General features: G+C 36.0%; 1 protein-coding gene across 1 annotated transcript in view; it reads left to right on the forward strand.

Annotated features, from left to right (window-relative positions):
• The first annotated feature begins 9,895 nt into the window (after positions 1 to 9,895).
• Gyc88E (Guanylyl cyclase at 88E) overlaps positions 9,896 to 19,344 on the forward strand; it is a 169,452-nt gene continuing 160,003 nt past the window's right edge. Inside the window, exon 1 of the mRNA XM_074183199.1 lies at positions 9,896 to 10,099. The gene's annotated coding sequence lies outside the window, so the exon portion shown is untranslated. The remainder of the gene's footprint in view (positions 10,100 to 19,344) is intronic.

The raw sequence follows: 19,344 nt of genomic DNA on the forward strand, positions 1-19,344 counted from the left end.
TGGCTATTTCAATAGGTAGAATATTGAATTTCAATCATCGTACTAGTTGCCTTGCAAAGGACGCTACAGTGGAAGACACAGGACGATTCTCTTTCATCGAACGCTGTCGAAGCTTGCAATGTACCGCCTTGGGGAGCCCCGTTTCTGTTTTGCCGTTAACCAGCTGTCGCGACCCCTATGAAGGACAACCATCAGAATTCGAAACTTGATACCAGCTAAGGATTATCGAGGTCTTACCTTTCAACGTGTGATTCCTACAATATTCGTGAAGTGAATCTTCTTTCGGACCCATAGGGTCCGTGAGGGGCAATGTCGTTGACTTTACTCTCTTAAGTATTCAAGGGTTGACTAATTTCATTATCATTTGTCTTATTACATTTTTCATCGAGCGAAGTTTTTTCCCTGAAGATTCATCGAAATGTTAGATGTACTTATGAAATTTTCATTTGCTGAAATGAGGTTTGGACAATTCAATTTTTTAAAGCTTTTATTTAACTTGACTTGTATGTATGTTAACAAATCTTGCAAGTTTAATTTGACCCACTTTCGGTATCCGATTGACCTGAAATTTTGCATGCTGATCCAGAACCGATGACAATGCAAGTTAATCATAAACGTGGCCTGATGCTGTTGCCAGTATCGGCTCCGTACGAGAGAACACCTCAGCATTAAATAGCAGGGACAACAAATTTTGTATACGCATTCTTTTATGATGGGCAGTTGGTAGGCCCACCATGAAATAGATGCCACATCCAAGGTTGGCTTCAATAGAAAAATATATTCCTATAAAAAAAAATTTAATCAAGCTTTTACCTTTAAATAACCTACTTCCCGACCCTAAAAAGAAGACAATAAATGGTGTAGTAGATTGTAAGAACCCATATTTATTTGCATTGTGAAAAAATATTATTATCTGCCACCCTCTAAGTTTACAGAGTAAGAGAGTAAGGGTCCATCACGCACAAGAGTCTTACCATGACTTGTGTAATTTGGTGAGATGGGCGTCATTAGCATTGGTTCCTTAAGTTTTTCTGTTAAAGGACTCTCCGTTTCATAGATGGACTTTCGTATTGATCGATAACTATTGATTGAAACTAAAAAATATAAAATAAAATAATGATAAAAAACTTTTATAACAAGCTTTCATTTAAATGCCCTAAAAAGATCAAAATAAAAATTTTAAATCACATCAACCACATTCATTTATGACTTTACAGAATTGAAATTATAATAAAAGCTTGTCGCGATGCCTAGAAGAAATCTCTACATATTCAGTCAGATGAAATTTAAATTAAGAAACATTCTGACAGATCAAATAGGTACTGCAATAAATTTCAAATCCGATAAATCCTATGTGTGCAAAAAAGTTATTCGAAGTTAAAGTTCCACATTTTGAGCATTCACGGCACTTTTATTTAATTACAAACATTATGAATTGCTTACAAGTTTAGTAGGTTCCTACATAATTACAAAATTTCAATTACAAATTGAAATTATCGCGACAAGCTTTTATTATAATTTCAATTTTGTAAGGTCATAAATGAATGTGATTAATGTGATTTCAAATTTTATTTTGATCTTTTTAAGGCACTTGAATACATGCTTGTTTTGAAAGTTTTTTATCATTATTTTATTAAAAGCTTTTAATCAACTTGACTTGTATGTATGTTTAATTTGACCCACTTCCCGGTATCCGATTGACCTGAAATTTTGCATGCTGGTCCAGAAACGATGACAATGTATGTTAATCATGAACGTGACCTGATACTGCTGCCAGGATCGGCTCCGTACGAGAGATCGCCTCAGCGGTAAATAGCAGGGACACAAAATTTGTATACGCATTCGTTTATGATAGGCATTTGGTGGGCCCCACCATGAAATAGATGCCAGATCCAGGGTTGGCTTCAATAAAAAAAATATATTTCTAGAAAGAAATCAAATCAAGCTCTAAAAAGAAGATAATAAATGGTGTAGTAGGTTGTAAGAACCCATATTTATTTGCATTGTAAAAAAATAGAGTAAGAGGGTCCATCACGCAATATGAGCAACAGGCACGAAAGCCTTACCATGACTTGTGTGATTTGGTAAGATGGGCGTCATTAGCATTGGTCTGCAACCCGTCTAGGAGAAGGAAAACTCCAAAATCAAACCCGGAACGGTGTTTCGTCAGGCACGAGTAAGCTCTAAGCTGAAAAAACTGGCACATCTTTCATCAAATTACCACTCAAGTCAAGGTGAGGCCGTGCCGAGGACTGAGTGGTATCAGGGCGTAAAATGATGTCGTGAACGTATCACTTCAGGGCATCGGAGCGCACCCTGTAATATATTAGCTCTTACCCTGCTAAACGAAGCTCTGGGAGGGTTGTCCAATATTTCTTTGGTACTCGTGGGAAAACTATGAGAAATAAAGAAATATCAACACAAAAGAAAAGAAGGTTAGAGAAAGAGAAATTGAAACGAAATGAAAAACTTGCCAATGAAAGCGTTAACTTGAAACGTCAAAGGCATCCTGATAGAAGAATTAGACTGTTCGAAATAAACTGGGACTTGGCCATGTAAAAATGACGCCATCAATGAAATGAATAGACTAAGAAATATAACAAGCTAATTCTTCTATAAGGTATGCCGGAGGGGTAAATACCTACCGACTTCTATAGAATAGGTATAGTTTATCCTAATAATAGTTTTTCCCGTTTCTTAACTATCGATTCAAACTAAAAAATATAAAATAAAATAATGATAAAAAAACTTTTGAAACAAGATTTTAATTGAGTGCCCCAAAAAGATCAAAATAAAAATTTAAATCACATTCATCTATGACTTTATAGAATTTAAATTATAATAAAAGCTTGTCACGATGCCTAGAAAAAAGCTCTACAGATTCAGTCAGATGAAATTTAAATAAAATTTCAAATTTCAAACCCGATAAATACTATGTGCGCAAAATAGTTAATCAAGGTTGAAGTTCCACATTTTAAGCATTCAAAGCATCTTTATTCAATTACAAACATTATGAATCGCTTACAAGTTTAGTAGGTGCCTACCTAATTACAAAATTTCAATTACAAAATGAGATATCGCGACAAGCTTTTATTATAATTTCAATTCTGTAAAATCATAAATGAATGTGGTTAATGTGATTTAAAATTTTATTTTGATATTTTTAGGGCACTAAAATAAAAGCTTGTTTTAAATTTTTCTTATCATTATTCCATTATATAGATCCAGAGGTGGAAATTCCTATAATGAATATGAAAAATACAAAAAGTGATTTATTTTCTACACGGGAATATTCATTATTTTCATTCTGCTAATGATACCATTTGTTGAGGCAGAATCTCATAATCAAACCAATTTCCCCTGAGATTATTGTCCATACTAGCATTATCAAATTCTCCTTCCCAAAAGAACATAATTTGTTAATCCTCTCCATTCTTTTTCATCCGAGTGTGAAGGCGATCGGAAGTGGCTCCTCGACCAGATAACCGGTTATGTAAAATAAAGGAATAGTAATAGTGAAGTTGTGTCCGTGGTTATCTTAAGAATATTACAGACGATTCTTCTTAAAGAGAAATAGGTAGTGATAGTGTCCTGTTTGTTGCATTAACGCAATGACGAAACAGGATTTTTTTTCAGATCAAAGATATATTTTTTATGGAATGCCAGTGGTATGACATATGTTCATTTTTTTCGTTGATGACTATAAGTATACTCAATTTCCAGTAAATGTTTTACAATTTGCAATTCACGATTCACAATTCTGAATATCCTTTTTAATAAAAAAAGTGGCTGATATTTTTCTCTGTATGGAACCGTTTTTCTACAAAATGTACTTCATATTACAAAATAAAAAAAAATCATTTGGTTTGAATACTCTGTCACTGTTGAATAAGCTACTGTGCGAAACATGTCGTGATATATTTCTCAAATGAAGTTTGTGGGGATCAAATCGTAAGGTGTAGTTTATGAAATTGAAGATGTAAGTAATGAAAATCATACAGGTTTTTTTGAGTTCAATAAAAGGATGCGTAGAGTTTATTTTGAAGTAAATTGCTTTCTTTCTTCTTCATGAACTAATCGTAAAGCCATCAGGATATTTTTTCAACATCCTGAACGTCCTGAACGTAATTTGTTCCAATCCCCAAATCAGTTTGCATGAAAGACCTGAGCAATTGATTGAGTAGATAGAATGTCAGAAGATGTCTCGTTCGTCATGAAATTAAACCTACAAACCAAAGTTATTGTAGACATTGAAGCAGCTGACGAATATAAACGATTAGAATACTGATACTGCGCCCAAGCAAATCTTTAAATGATGAAAATTGTTTTCGATGATGAGGCTACGTTCACCTCCAATGGAATAGTCCTCTTGAACGTATCTGACTGCACTGTGAAATATAGATCTGAGATGGTTAATGCTGAAGACTGCTAGAAGAGTCTACTTGAAGGAGTGTGAAACAACGGCTTTGTGTTTCAATAGTTTTCAATTTGGGCTACTAGAGTGTCATGCAGGGTAACAAATGAACTATTTATAAACTAAATTCGTCAAAAATAGTAAAAAAATGCTAATTGAACCTCTTAATTTACGAGAAAAAATTGAAATAAAAAGGTTATTTGGTGATGGTGCTTAAAGTAGCAGACAAGTTGCTCAAGAATTCAACAGAACACATCCATAACGAAATCGTATCCGACATGGAACGAGAGCCTCTGTGAAGAAATGTTTCACCAAACCTGAGGTGTATTAAAGAATCGTACAGCTTTTGACAATCCACATAAAAATCGAAGGTACCGTGGTGCAGATAATGTCTTAGATTCAATTCGTGCCAATCGCCAAATCAGGTTGCATGAAAGGTCTGAGCAATTGAATTTGAGTAGAGAGATTGTCAGAAGATGTCTCGTTCGTCAATTAATTGAACCTTCAAACCAAATTTCTTGTACACATTGAAGAAGCTGATGAATATAAACGATTAGAATGCTGATACTGGGCCCAAGCAAATTTTTAAATGATGAAAATTGTGTTCAATGATGAACAGGAACGTTGGGAGAGAATACGGCAAGCCAGTATCCCAGAAGAGTGGCTAATAATAATAGAAAAATAAATTGAAAACTGTATCAGAACTGGGGGCGGGCCGGTTGACAGAAATACAATTTGGTACTGACTTCCAATATAAGAGTTTATTTCATTTCCTGTTGAATTCGCTTCACTTATTGTCATTTGATTGCGACCGATATCTCTGTTGCATTTTAGTAATTATTAATCAAAATTTGAATTTAATGCATTCATTATTTTTGTAGCTTCTCAGTTATAACCATCATTTGGGAATCGGACTTGAATATGAACATCAAAGAACAAAAATCAAAATTCGAATTTTACGTTGATTTTCGGTATGTAGGGTCGATATAGTCAACGCGAAGCAAATTATCCAGAATTTGCCCTTTCGCAATGACGCAGTAGGCTGGTTTTGAGGCTGTCACTTGGGCTAAGTATTGCGAAAAGTGTGGCTCATGAAGGTCTATGCCTATACCAAAAATCAAATTTCTGCTTTCAAAAATGACTAAAATACAGGAGTGTCTTCAGTATGAGTGTGTCACACTCTACAGGACGTTTCAACGAAAACTTGACCTCCCCTATTATAAGTCAGAAGCGAACATGTAATCGAAAATTTCGAAGAACACGTCAATTTTTTCCTAGGGGGGATATTCTGATATGAAAATCATACCCGAAAATTCGTCCTCTGCGGTCGGCAACTACCCCCCCTGTTATTTTCAATGGCATGGGGGGTCGAGTGATACATCATTTGAAAGGTCTTTTGTACCTCTATTTCGTTATTGAGAAATCAAATATTGAACGTTTTATTTAAGAAAAAACAGAATATTCGTTGTCGTTCATTTTAATGGGGATATCAACAACAAATAAAATCAGTGGAAACAAAATCAACGGATTGATTGTTCAAAACGACCTCCACCTAGTTCCACACAATAATACAGTCTACTCTCGAAAGAGTTTCGTATATTATTCAAGATGTCCGTAGTCAGCAATCGGCATTCCCGAACAATTTTCTGTCGCAGTTCTTCTAGATTTGTAGGCTTAGTAGATTACACTTTCAACTTCAGGTGTCTCCACAGAAAGAAGTCAATCGGTGTGAGATCAAGTGATGTAGTTGGCCACTCCACTGGACCCCTTCTGCCGATCCAACGCATTGGAAAACGTTCCTCCAAAAACTGTCTCACCCGAACATCAAAATGTGGGGATTGGGGATGCACCATCCTGTTGGAATGTTATTTTATTTTATACTAAATTGTCATCATTTTCTAAAATGTGTGTAATCATAGGATCCACACAGTCTTGTAATAGATTTAAGTATGTGCCTTCAAAGAATAATGGTCCAACAATATGATTACCAAGAATGCCGGCTCAGACATTCAACTTTTGTGGAGTTTGTGATTGTGTTTCTATTACCTAATGAGGATTCACATCGCTCAAGTAACGACAATCATGTCTATTCACTTCACCATTTAACATGAAAGAACTTTCGTCTGAAAAGCATGTATTGTTTAGTAAATTTGGGTTATTGATTAATGTCTCGCTGAACACCTCACAAAACTGAAGGCGACGATCAGGATCATCTTTGTTCAATTCCTGGACTAGCCTTATTTTGAAAACTTCAACTCGGTAATTTCTGACAGGACGAGATACTTCATGTTTTCCGTTGTTAACAGAACCTGAAGTTCAAAACTTATCCATTAACTCAGTGGTTCCCAAACTGTGGTACGCGTGCCCCATGGGGGTACGCATACATTTTTAGGGGGTACGCAGCTGGCCAACAAACCATAAAATTTTAATAGAGGAAACAACGCTAAAATCCAAGGTATACGCAAGGTGGAGGTGTCCCTTAACAAAGTAAAACTTTGATAAACCTCCAGTATATGTTTCATTACATCCCTTTCGTTTTTCCCAAAATTTTTGTTTTCCTTCAGTGATGACTAAATGAAAATAAAATAAATTAATAAAATAAAATGAATTCGAAAACCAAAAGAACAATAATTTTCGATTATAACCTGAGCGGGATACGGGAACGCAGAATTCAAGTCTCAATAGTGTGAAAAGTGAAGGAAAGGGCAGGTGCGCATTGAGAACTAAGGGCGAAAAGGTGGGGAGATGGAACGTCAAAAGGAAATTATTTTCTACCTAGTAAACACCGCCAAAACAGTGTTTTTGCAGTAGTCACTGTTGCCTGTTAATTTCGTGGTTACTCAATCGTGTTTAAACAATAACGACTATTGAAAATGAGCAGCTTATTGAAATATCGTGTGATCCCACGTTGAAAAAAATATTCTGGTACTACATTGTTACTTTTGGATCTGTGTTGGTAGGGAGTACGAAGAACTGTCTCACACTGCTATTACATTTCTTGTCGGGTTTTACACCACGTATTTATGTGAGAAAGGGTTCTCAAGTTCAAGTTATCTTAAAAATAAATACAGAAATGAATTAAATGTTGAAGATGACATAAGATTGTATGGAACCAAGCTAGAACCCAATATTGAACATCTGTGCGAACAGAAACAAGCGCACCCTTCTCACTAATTGTTGTTTGAGAATTAAGCGCTCTTTAATATTTTTATGTTGTCTTGTTTGTTTTAATGCAATCAAAATTAAATTATGTATACATCTCTATAATATAAATATAATTATATAAATATGTATTAAATGTATAAATATAAATTACGTAAGCAATATATCTTTGATTTTATTCAAACATTTCTAATTGAGTTACAGAGGTTAAATCTGTACTAAATAAAGAACCTTGAAGCTTTCAATATGGTTTTATTTTTTACTACTGAGAAGGGATACTCAATTTTTTTTGCTAAAAAAGGGTACAGTGTCTAAAAAAGTTTGGGAACCCCTGCATTAACTGTTTAACGTATTGATGGCTCACGTTACGCTCTGGATGATTCGTATTATAAATTCTTGCAGCAGCTTCAGCACATTCATTATTTCGATAATAGGTTGCAACAATTTCTTTTCTTTCTTCCGTAGAATAAACCATGTTGGAACACAGTGAACAATGACTCAATAATTTGTGAAGAAGTGACAATATCCAACTATCTACTTTTTGTTCTGCGACAAAATTTAAAATGGATTGAGACTTATCTGACTGGCAAATCACAATCTGTTAAGGTTGGGCTCAAATCTGGAATATATCATTTTGAAAATCGTAACATCTTAATCGGTGTTCCCCAAGGTAGTGTCCTGGGTCCTACTCTCTTTCTATTATTCGTCAACGACATCTTCAATATTAATCAACAACATTGTACTGTACAGTTTCCTGATGACACGTCTTTCTTATTGAGTTCTTCTTCTTGTGAAGGGTTATCTGACCAGGCTGATATTGCAGTTGCTAATATGCTTAATTACTGCGCCAGAAACGGTCTCGTACTAAATAGCAATAAATCTAGTACCATTGTTGTCTTGCTTAGAGAAATGGACTGTAGTATATTGGTAAGAGCTAATACTAAATCTAGTGTGCAGAAAAATCAGTCAAATTCTTAGTGTTGAACATTGACTCCCAATTATCCTGGAATGATCATATTGACTATATTTCTATTAAATTATCCTAGCATTGTTTCGTTATTTGGAATCTCAGAAATTCTGTCCCCATTAATATTTTATTAAGCTACTACTATGCCTATGTTTACTCAAGTCTAAGTTATTGCGTAGTCTGCTACGGTAACTGCAGCAAATTGAATGATCTGTTGATTGCTCAAAAAAAGATGCTAAGAACCATGTGTTTTGAAAATATGGTGATTCTTGTGAGCAGTTATTTACTAAGTTACAAATTTTAACTCCATGTCCATGTATATTTTAAATTGTGTCACTTACATTGAGAATCATTACCATGAGTTTCAGCAAAGGGATACTATCCGCATAGTTGCTGGTTATACTCTCAGGCAAAATTATAATCTGATAAGTCCTGTACACAAATTAACATTTGTATCAAACGGACGTCATGTTATGTCTATAAAAATATTTAATAAACTTCCAACATTCTTTAAATAAATTTCAAATCCCATGAATTTCAAAAATAGCGTTAAAAACATTCCCTACAAAAATGCCTTCTATTCACTTGATGAATATTTTCAAACTGATCTGGCTGCTTGACATCACGATTGTTTGCTTGTTTACTATCCTACTGTTAATACTATGTTTTTTCAAATTGTTTTATATAATTATCTCCTACATCTGCTATTGATTTAATTTTTTTATGTATATTCCATATTTTATCACTTGATATTTTTCAACTCCAATCTTTACTGTGTATGTGACGATTTCCATGCTTGTAAAAAAGTCACAGAAAAAATAAAGTATTGTATTGTATTGTAACTAGATTCAACAAAAACTACCAGTGCAGAAAAAACTAACAGTGTCGTTCATTTCAAAACTTTAACTACTAATTAAATTAATTATACAAATCTAGAAGACCTGAGACAGAGAATTGTTCTTTGAAAATTTCGATTACACATCTATTTCTGACTTACAGAGGGGTCAAGTTTTCGTTGGAACGCCCTATGTCGCGATTAGCATTGGTCCTTGAACAGAGCCTTGAGGAACCCTAAGCTCCACCTACTTTACTGCACTCGATTCCGTTTTAATTTGAATATCCCATGTGACTATACGATATTCTGTATTTTATTACATATTCACTTTTTATCAATGTGCTCAATTGTCAAATTTCAAAGGAATAATTGAATGAAAGCAGGAGTCACTCCCCAGAAAATGGAGCAAGAGGCATGTTATCCTGACTCAACACCACCAAATTGTGACGCGTGCGCTGATTCTCTCTGAACGAAAACTCGGTGATCCCGCCGAAATTGAAGCCGCACAGTCCGCGGATGTAGTTTGCAAGGATAGCAATGTCATCGATAATGTCCTGCACAAGACGCGCGATTACATATCATCAGAACTTGTGGATGAAGGCAAAATAAAGTAACTCAATTTGTGTTTCAGTGTCGACAGTTGAGAAACAGTTCGGTTATTGAGTGAAAATTGACTTTGAGGTACTGATTTGGAGTTTTTGATCAAGATCCGATTCAACAAGTGAGTAATTTCAATGGAATGAAAAGAATTGCTTTCACTGCTTCGGTTTTCCAGAAGAATTTCAAATCGATTCCCAAATGTTCTTGAATTACCTAATATTGTTATCGTAGTAACGACTATTGCTCCAAAAATAAGAATCCATTATTCAACTGTAAAATAAGAACATGTCAGCTGTTCAAAGGTGTGTGGCGATATATTTCCTGACATCAATTTTATATCAGTACCTAATTACTTTCACTTCTTGTATCAATATTCGAAAAGCCCCGAATATTAAAACGCTATCGATGATTCAGTTGACAAATAAATACTCTCCAGCTGTATGTGATGATATTGGTCAAATTCTATATGATTAAATACAGATTCATGGTGATTTTCAAAGCTATTGAGGTTGCTTGTGATGTATTAATCTCCAGTTATATGGATGACTTTTACTGGTTAGAGTCTTGTAGCCTCAGCACTGGTAAAATTGTTTTTCTCAATACCAGCGACAATTTAATTACCGCCCAAACTGGCAAGAATCACTTTCGTACTCGGCCAAACCTTCCATGCAAAACATTTTTTTGTGATTTTGGGTGTATAATGCGTTGAGATGAAACTTGATACGATAACCTTTCGATTTTTGGAGTGGAAAGGTTTTGGCTTTTAACATCCCCATCTTTATAAAAAAAAAATGTGAGAAACTTTCAAAGAAGGAAATAAAGCAATCGATTTCTAAAAATTAACTCTATACAAAAAAGTGTAAATCATGCAAAGAAGTAACTTTCAGACAGGAACTGGAAGAAAAAGCCCTCTCAAAACAGCAGAATAGATTCAACTCATTCGTGATATAGAGTCGTTATTTTATCAATGAATCGAGTGCTTTATCTTATAATGTTATCCAGATTGGTGCTTAACAGGCAATAAGACAAGTGTTTCATTCGGAAACATCAGATATCCACCAGTGAGGATGACAGTATTCCATGTAACTGAAATTTCATCTTTCATTTACTATATTGTGTAGTAATCCTTTGAATGATGTCTGATTGGATCAGACATCTCTATTTAACACAAGTTGAATGAGGAAAAGTGTTTTTTTCTATAATTCAGTGTTCATATAAAAGTATTTGTTTTTTCATGTAATTGAAAGTTTATATGAAAGTAACTATTTCGAGAGGGCTTCTTCTTTCAGTTTGTGTCTGGAAGTTACTTCTTTGCATAATCTACACATCTTTCTATAGAGTTGATTTATAGAAATTGATATTTTCCTTTCTTAGGAAGATCCCACATTTTTTTGTATGAAGATAGAGAGGTAGGAAGCCAAAAACTTCTCTTTCGCAAAAATTAATCTCCCCTAAAAATACACCCCTTTCAAATCAACTTTGCGATACAAAAATTTATCGTGATATCACTTTCCAATACCCTAATATCATTTTAGAGTGTGATTTTTATTTTGGGGGTTTCATCATCTTCAGATACTCCATTGTAAGTGAGTACATATCCGGAGTAATTTTGAAGAAAATGACAACTTAATGGGATGTTGATTTAATCGAATACCCCACAGATATCAGAAGCCATTTTTTTCTGTAACTTCAATAATCAAATCAATCATGATGCAACTGATTTTCCTTTATTTTCAGTATTTTAATATTAACATATGTCACAAACAGGATTTGAAACTTTCTAATTTCTATTTATTATATGCGAGCGCTTTCGATAGCTGGCTGTGCTAGCATTTTCTTGGCTCTACTCAAACTGAACGTTTCATCCTCTTGTTTGTTCTTTTATGCGGTTAGAACGCGTTAGGGCAGGTACTGCAGGTAAATTTGCCTGTATTTGGGTTACATCAGGTAATATCTCTCTCTAGAGAGGTAATATCTTTCTCTAGATTCACTGTTTCTAGGAATGTATATTGTATTGTGTAGTATATTGAATATTAGGTCGTGTTGTGTTTTGATTTATCTTTGTTCCTCGATAAGTAAATTATGACTTTTAAATTTATGGATATTTGAGTTTTCCCAGATATCCATACGGTTTCCTTTATTGACTTGTTTTATGAGTTTTATGTTCTCTGGTGTGGGAAAGTTATGTTTGTTTTGTATGGCATGTAATGCAAGGTTTGATTTATATGTTATTGGGTTTATGTATGCCTTTTTGTGGTCGTCGTACCTTTGGATCAGTTTTTTTCTTGGTTTGGTTTGAAGGGGTTTGAAGATGTTCGTTAGTTTTTTGGTGACATCCTCAACATTCTGTATATGAATGCGTTATAGGCAGTCATTTTGTGTGATGAGTGGTTTGAACATCATCACACCACTTATCAATGAAGCCCGGAATAAGGAAAGGAAAATCATATACCAAATAACGAACGAGAATGGATACACCTAAAAGACAATAGATAAATTAGAAATTAGAATCAAACAAAAAATACAGAACAAGGATCAAACTACAGATATACCTATAAGGTTTGGCATTATCAGTTACTTACGAATACAAGTGGTATAAAAACATGGTTTTATTTCTCAATTTTCTTGTTTATTTCTTTGAAGTGCAATAACAACTCCTCATCGACTTACTCAGACACATTCAGTGTTTAGTTCTGATAAGAAAGCTCTCAGATTTTTTTGTGGAGATGAATGAATCTAAATATAACCAATGATACCCAGGATTATTCCATAATCAGAAATTACTTTGAATGAAATGAAATCCTATGATTCCAAATACGGTACAATGCGCCTCTCCCTTAAGATTTGGTTGAAATGTTTGAAGACAATCAATCAGCAGTTCTCTTTGTGAACCTTTCATTCTGGAATGCATGTTCATGTTATCGCCTGAGCGACTTTTGTTTTCCCTTCTCGACAGGTTAACGCTTAGGCATATCAATTAACGTAACGAGTTTCAAGCAATTTCGCGAAATTTTATGCTGTGATATTATGCATTTACTCAAGCAAATCATTGAGTATATCATCCGAAAGTTACAACATATTATGAGCAATATTGACTCTCCTTGAACGACGGCGACAGATTTTGCAAAAAGTATAATTGAGGAAATACAGTATAATAATGTTGAAACTTGTATTATATTGCCCATAAAGAATAGATGGATTCAATTAATCTTCCTACACAGGTTTTACGATAGGTTAGGCCACGTCAAAAGTAAGAGGATCTAATCGACCCCCGACCGCAACAAGCAAGGGTTCATTATGGCTCACACCTATTCAAACTCGGCCAAATAAATCCAGCTTCCTAACGAAGCCGATTAGTTTATATGGTGAGCTACAGCTTTTTCGGAATTGCCTAACTTTCAAATTTTGATATGGAGAAATCTGCATCTGTTGACAGCAGCTGCCAAAATCTATTTAAAAAAAAAATCAGAAAGAACCCTTTATTACACTGGTGACAGCGGTGGGATGTAATATATTCATTTGTTTAGTCTAGCTCAACTTGTACATGACCGCAACGACGCTCAAAGGTCCGACAGTCATAAAGTAATTCAGCGCTTTTTCAACTGGAAAAATATCGACCCTGAAGAAACGGGTTTGGATGAATGAAATAATATTTTACGGTAACCATCCCAATGGCAGTTATTACAGATCCATCTGTGAACCAATAACTAACTGCTTCTCCTTCTCCCTTCTCCTTCTCCCAGAGGATCCAGTACCCTCTACATGAGAAAAGTACTGTATGGCCCAGTTCTTAGTTGAAGGCATAATGACAGAGGTCATTCCCAGAATGCTGTGATTTCCAATGTCAACCAGCAGTGTACTCTGCAATAGATTGATTTGTGCAATTGGCGATGTGCATAAGTCTATATGCAGTCCATGTAGCCTCTTTCTCTCTCCAGAAAAATGTTGAGAGGCGGCCATATCCATAGCCGCCGACGATATGGTACTTACGGCAGTACAGATAGCCAGGCAAGCATGTCTCCGTAATCCAGAGAGCTTCGCCTGAGCCACCAGACAATTGATCCATAAGTGGATCCAAAAATGGATTTGTTTGGGACCTAAACCCCAAGTTTTACCAGAAATCCTTCGACATGTCCATAGGGACAGTCTGGGTTTGTGTAAAACTTTTTCCAAGTGAGCGTTTTAGGTGAGTTTATCATCAAGGACAATGCGAAGATATTTCACCTCGTTCCAAATGGAACGACCTCATCATTGAGAAAAAGTGTCGTTGAATTGTCTAATTTTCTCCCTCTGGTGAAAGGGATTATCACAGTTTTGCTGAGGTTGACAGACGTGGACCTTGTCAAGATGACAAGGTAATCTGCATGCGTTTGTTGATATCTGTAAATGATAACGAATCTGATATTTCATCACCTACATGTTTTTTATACAAACCTACATGTAAATACGTAAATTCACTTTCAATTGTAGGTACACTAAATGTTGATGAGAGTTATTCTCAGTTTCATTTTTGATCACGTTCTGGCAATGAAAAACTCAATGTTTCATATAAAAAAAATGTTTTCGATAATTTAAAAAAATCTGTTCAAATTAATTTCTATTGGCAACTTGAATGAATATAAGACATTGAATAGTACTGAGGAAGTGATATAGATAGAAGGGTCCCAGAAAAATTGTATCAAAGGTATAGTGTGCCCGTCTGACGAGTCAATTCGTAAAATGTTGGAAAGTCCTCGGCAATAGCTCTAATTTTGACGATTTCTTCAAAGAATTAGTTTTAAATTATCTAAAAGAACAATTCGTTCAGGCCAGTCTCAACTCCCTACACTGTAGGTTAATGGACTACTCCCCTGGCTAATACCACGAAGGGCGTTGGATTATATCCAACAGGTGTCAGTACAGGATTCTTCACTGAAGTTATTCCTGCATATGCTGATGGCGATACAACTGCCGCAATAGATTTTCAATTATTGGAACACACTTGCAGACCGTTTGCGGTCTGTGGCCACTCGTCAGTGCAAGGTAGAATATATTATCAACATGAAGCCGATGATTTCCGATAATTGAAAATCGAATTCCTTCAGACTATCATTCCTCGAACTAGGCTGAAGCAGACAACAAACAACAGGTTTGTCATCGCGGCATCTGCCTGTGAACGAGGTAACCAACTGTATATCCGAAATTTGCCCAATTCCTCGTATAAGAAAAGAACACTACTCACATATAGTCAGTGAGCATACTTGCAGACTGGCTATAAATAAAATCATCTGAAAGAACAATTCGTTCAGGCCACTGACGAGTGGCCAAACAGCCTGAAACCGGTCTGCAAGTGTGTTCTAATAATTGAAAATCTATTGCGGCAGTTTTATCGCCCAATATAAATCAACAGCGTTGGCTGCACATAATTCTATCACCTGATCCATCCAGAATAGACAGTTTTATATGAATTACCACAGTTTTGATGACCATAAATAGATATTTGAATCATAAGATGGTTTGATTTCATATTTTGTAATTCGTTCAATAAAGATTTAGAATGAGTTATTCGGAAACCGATTTTTTGTCTGTATCGTCTTGGAGAGGCAATAAAACCACTACGTGAGTTCATTAAAATGTATCTTTCAGAAAGTAGTTCCAAAGTTTAATCTGAAATATAAATCTGCGGTAAAATATAGGATGTTTCATTTGAGATAAATCTACTCCGAACCTAAACATTTTTCAACTGAATTACTTCCAACACCCTTTTTATATTTCCACTCAGTTTCCAAACCAGACGATATGAAATAGAATTGTTGCATACTACCACCATGATTTTAATTGTCATGAATATGAATGATTCAATTCAATTGATCATATTGGCCAGAAATGATAGAGTCAACAGTTTATTCAAAATATGGTAGCTTTGGTATGTTTCTGCTGATTTTTTTCATCTATTTTGTTTTAGTTCTTGTTTAATTTCATTTACAATTGAAACTTTTCAAATTCCTGCTGTAGTTGTCATCAGAAGAAGGGACTTTGTCATATTGGAAATTTTTTTGAAATAGTGTTATAAAAAACATGTTTTGAAGTTTTACAAGTAGTTCTATTACAACTTACTGCTATTGTATTGGGTTGTTTGACAAATGTGGTCCAAATTGTCTGTCAGCATGAAAATTGAGTGCTCGGGTTTCGACGAAGGCCGCTTTTGCCTCGTCCTGATCGGCGAAAGTTCTTCCGGTGAGAAAGTAATCAAAGTCCTTGAAAAGATGGTAGTCGATTGGCGAGAGGTCAGGGAAGTATGGTGGGTGGCACTGCTGCAAGCTGCAGCTCCTCAACAAGAGAAAGAAATTGTTTCATTTACTTGATGAGGTTGGGCTACAAATCAGAGATTTTCGGTTCACTATCAAAATATAATCAATTCTACAGTCCACAAGGACCGCGTCAGCATTGACAAAAGAACGAACAAAACTTAAACGCTACACTGCCGAAAGAAAAAGGCTTCGATTCATGAAAGTCGGGCCCACAAAATTTTATTATCGCTCACCGTTGTCTGGTCCCACGATGGAGCTCTCACAAGGTTGAAAATTGAGACAGCAGCCAACACAGGTAGGAATCTATTACACGTAGATGCACGGATAATCAGCCAATACCAAATCAAATGCATATAATAAGTTGGTGGTTATAACACCTGGATAACCAAACAGCCACTTGTCGGAACTTTAGGTTTGTTCTGGTTCTAAGAAATTCAGGTTCTAGAACGTCAGGAGCATGCACTGTTTATATAAAGCGTTCTAGTTTATTGAGGATAAGTTCGGATCGATAGGTTTGTTCTGGTTCTAACATCCGAAACTGTTTAGAAACTGCGCAAGACATGATGCGTACAAACAAAAAATCTCAAGCAGTCCGAAATAGTCTCGGACACTTGGTTAAACCAGAACGCATTTTGAGACGATCACTGTGCCACCTATCGTATATCGTATCAAGAGATGAAGACGAGAAAATACTGTTGATCATGTCCATTTTGTTATGTAGCGTATCCTCGTAGTCAGTTCAAATGTTATCTAACCTCAATCATCAATTATTTGAATCGAATAAATAAAAAACATCCTAGTAAAAAGCCCAAACACATTTCCACATGAATGCGCATGAGCAACGGAAATAGTTCTCAACAGTTCAGCAGTTTAAAGAACGTTTGGGGACGGTTTAAGGCAGTTTAGGATCATTTCGCAGTCGAAACCAGGAACAGAGGATTCAATCACAACTTATCCTCAATAAACCAGACTGCTCTATGTGTGCATGATCCTGACGTCGTAAAACCAGAACGAACCTATCGTGTCTTCCGCAGTTTCCAAACAGTTTCGGTTGTTATAACCAGAAGAAACCTAGACAAGGGCGGCGTTCTACACGCTGACCACCATAAAGAAACCATGGTTTTGAAGAAGAACGGAGCTTGAATCGAGACCATTCAAATCGTGGGGCATCCACTTTTCGATCTTTTTGACCTTTCCAATACGTTTCAAATCATTAAAAACCGCATGGGAGCCGATGCCCAGTTTTTTTGGCATCACAAGCTCCTTAGGCTCTGGCACCACACGCTGGAGTACGGCTCTGCGGAACTCTAAAAACCAGATTCGGTCCCCAGCGAGGCAGGCAAAAAGTATATGCTCTGCTGTTTCATCGTTAATGAGGTAGTCGGATAGTCAAGGTGCTAGATTCCCACCTTGATACCTGCGACAACCTTCCCATATGAGGATTTTTGCACATCAGCTACACCTGACGATGCCTTAAATTCAACCGTGTAGGTCTTTTTTGCATCTGGTTTTGGTGAATCATCACTTGAGTGCATTGCTAACCTGCTCATGGGGGGTTTGTTGTTCCACCTAAGACAGATTCTGCGTACGCCGCTCAAGAATTTGGTGCAGAGCGATTTCATAAGGTACTCCGCTCTTGAGGAGATGACTCAGTCGTTACCTGGCTGCACCACCAAACCTTTCTTGTAGGTTCAATTATTGCGTCAGGAGTTGGAGAGTTGAGAAGCTCCCGCTCCTGATCTAAACTCACAGGGAGATCAGTTGGAGTCGTAAGCTCGACATCTATATCCTCTGTAGACTCAGCGTCAGAAAGAATTTTTAAGTTTACTCTGTCCATGAAAGTCCCACGAGTAGCTATGGAAAGAAGGTCATTCACGGCAGAGCCCTGCATTACCATGACAAGGCAATGCTACGACGAGAGGGCGCCCGGTGTCTCGAAGGTTCCGTAGAGAAAGCTGATAGGCTCAGTGTCATTCATCCTGTCGGCACGGATACACAGACCTTAGGATAAAGCCATTGTTGGGATGCCATTCTGTTAGGAAATGAAAAAATCACAAGTGCTTCTGTCATTCCCGTATCCAGCGTGGTTACGTGGAAGCAGGCATCCGATGGCCGGTTCAACCTCCTCATCTCAAGCCAATGCGTTCGCCAAAAACAGCATGCACAGTGGTTCAGGCAGTGAAAGATGAACAGCCAATCCGCCTTACATAAAAGTAACATTTCATAATTCAGAAAACTGCAATTCGAGAAATGAGCGGAAAATTATTTTGTACCTTCATTTTATTCACCACCATTCTTTTTCCTTTATCCATTTACGGCATCAGAGCGTCGTATGATATAAATAGAGTCAGTGACTTTTGAACCCTTCGTGCCGTGTCAAAGTGAAGTCTAGTGAAAGAATTTTTACGAGAAAGTGACAAATGGGTTTGCATAGAAAAAGGCTCTTTTCCATTTATATCACATATAGTAAATGGGCAAAAATGCTGATAGTATCTTCAGTATTTTCGTAGATCTTTATATGATTTGATAACTCTCTGGCATTTTTTGAATTTGCAAATATCTTACAAATGTTGTGGCCTGGAATTTTCAGGAAAGTGGTTGAAATAAAAATGAAATATATTAGTATGTATTAATTTCAAAATTGCGTGTTTGTTGAATGTATAACTGAGTATTCCTCTTTGCGTGTTGATAATGAACGTCTTCTGGCTCTTATATATTTCTTGAAAAAATAACTGTTATAGAATTAATCCCAATTAATCTCAAATGATAGCATATAAACATTGAAATAATTCGAACAAATCTACCTAACAGATGCATTGACAGAATTATTCGATTAAAACTGATTTTTTTTATCATCTTTCTACAATCTGAAAACAAAAATTGTGTCAACATAGAATTCGCTCAGAATAAAACGTTGAATAGTGTGATGAACAAAAACAAAATTCCGGACGAGCGTTTTTTAAACCGAGTTAGCGTCACCAGGAGACGAACTGAACTATTTACTGTCAGCGCCGAGAAAAGTGTTGTAGTTCTGGAGTATGGGTGCTTGAGCAGTGCTTGGGCAAAATTTAATTTG

Source organism: Leptinotarsa decemlineata, unplaced genomic scaffold (genome assembly GCF_025532065.1).
Source record: "Leptinotarsa decemlineata unplaced genomic scaffold, Ldec_3_MD MMD2_tig00026336_RagTag_RagTag, whole genome shotgun sequence".
Lineage (NCBI taxonomy): Eukaryota > Metazoa > Arthropoda > Insecta > Coleoptera > Chrysomelidae > Leptinotarsa > Leptinotarsa decemlineata.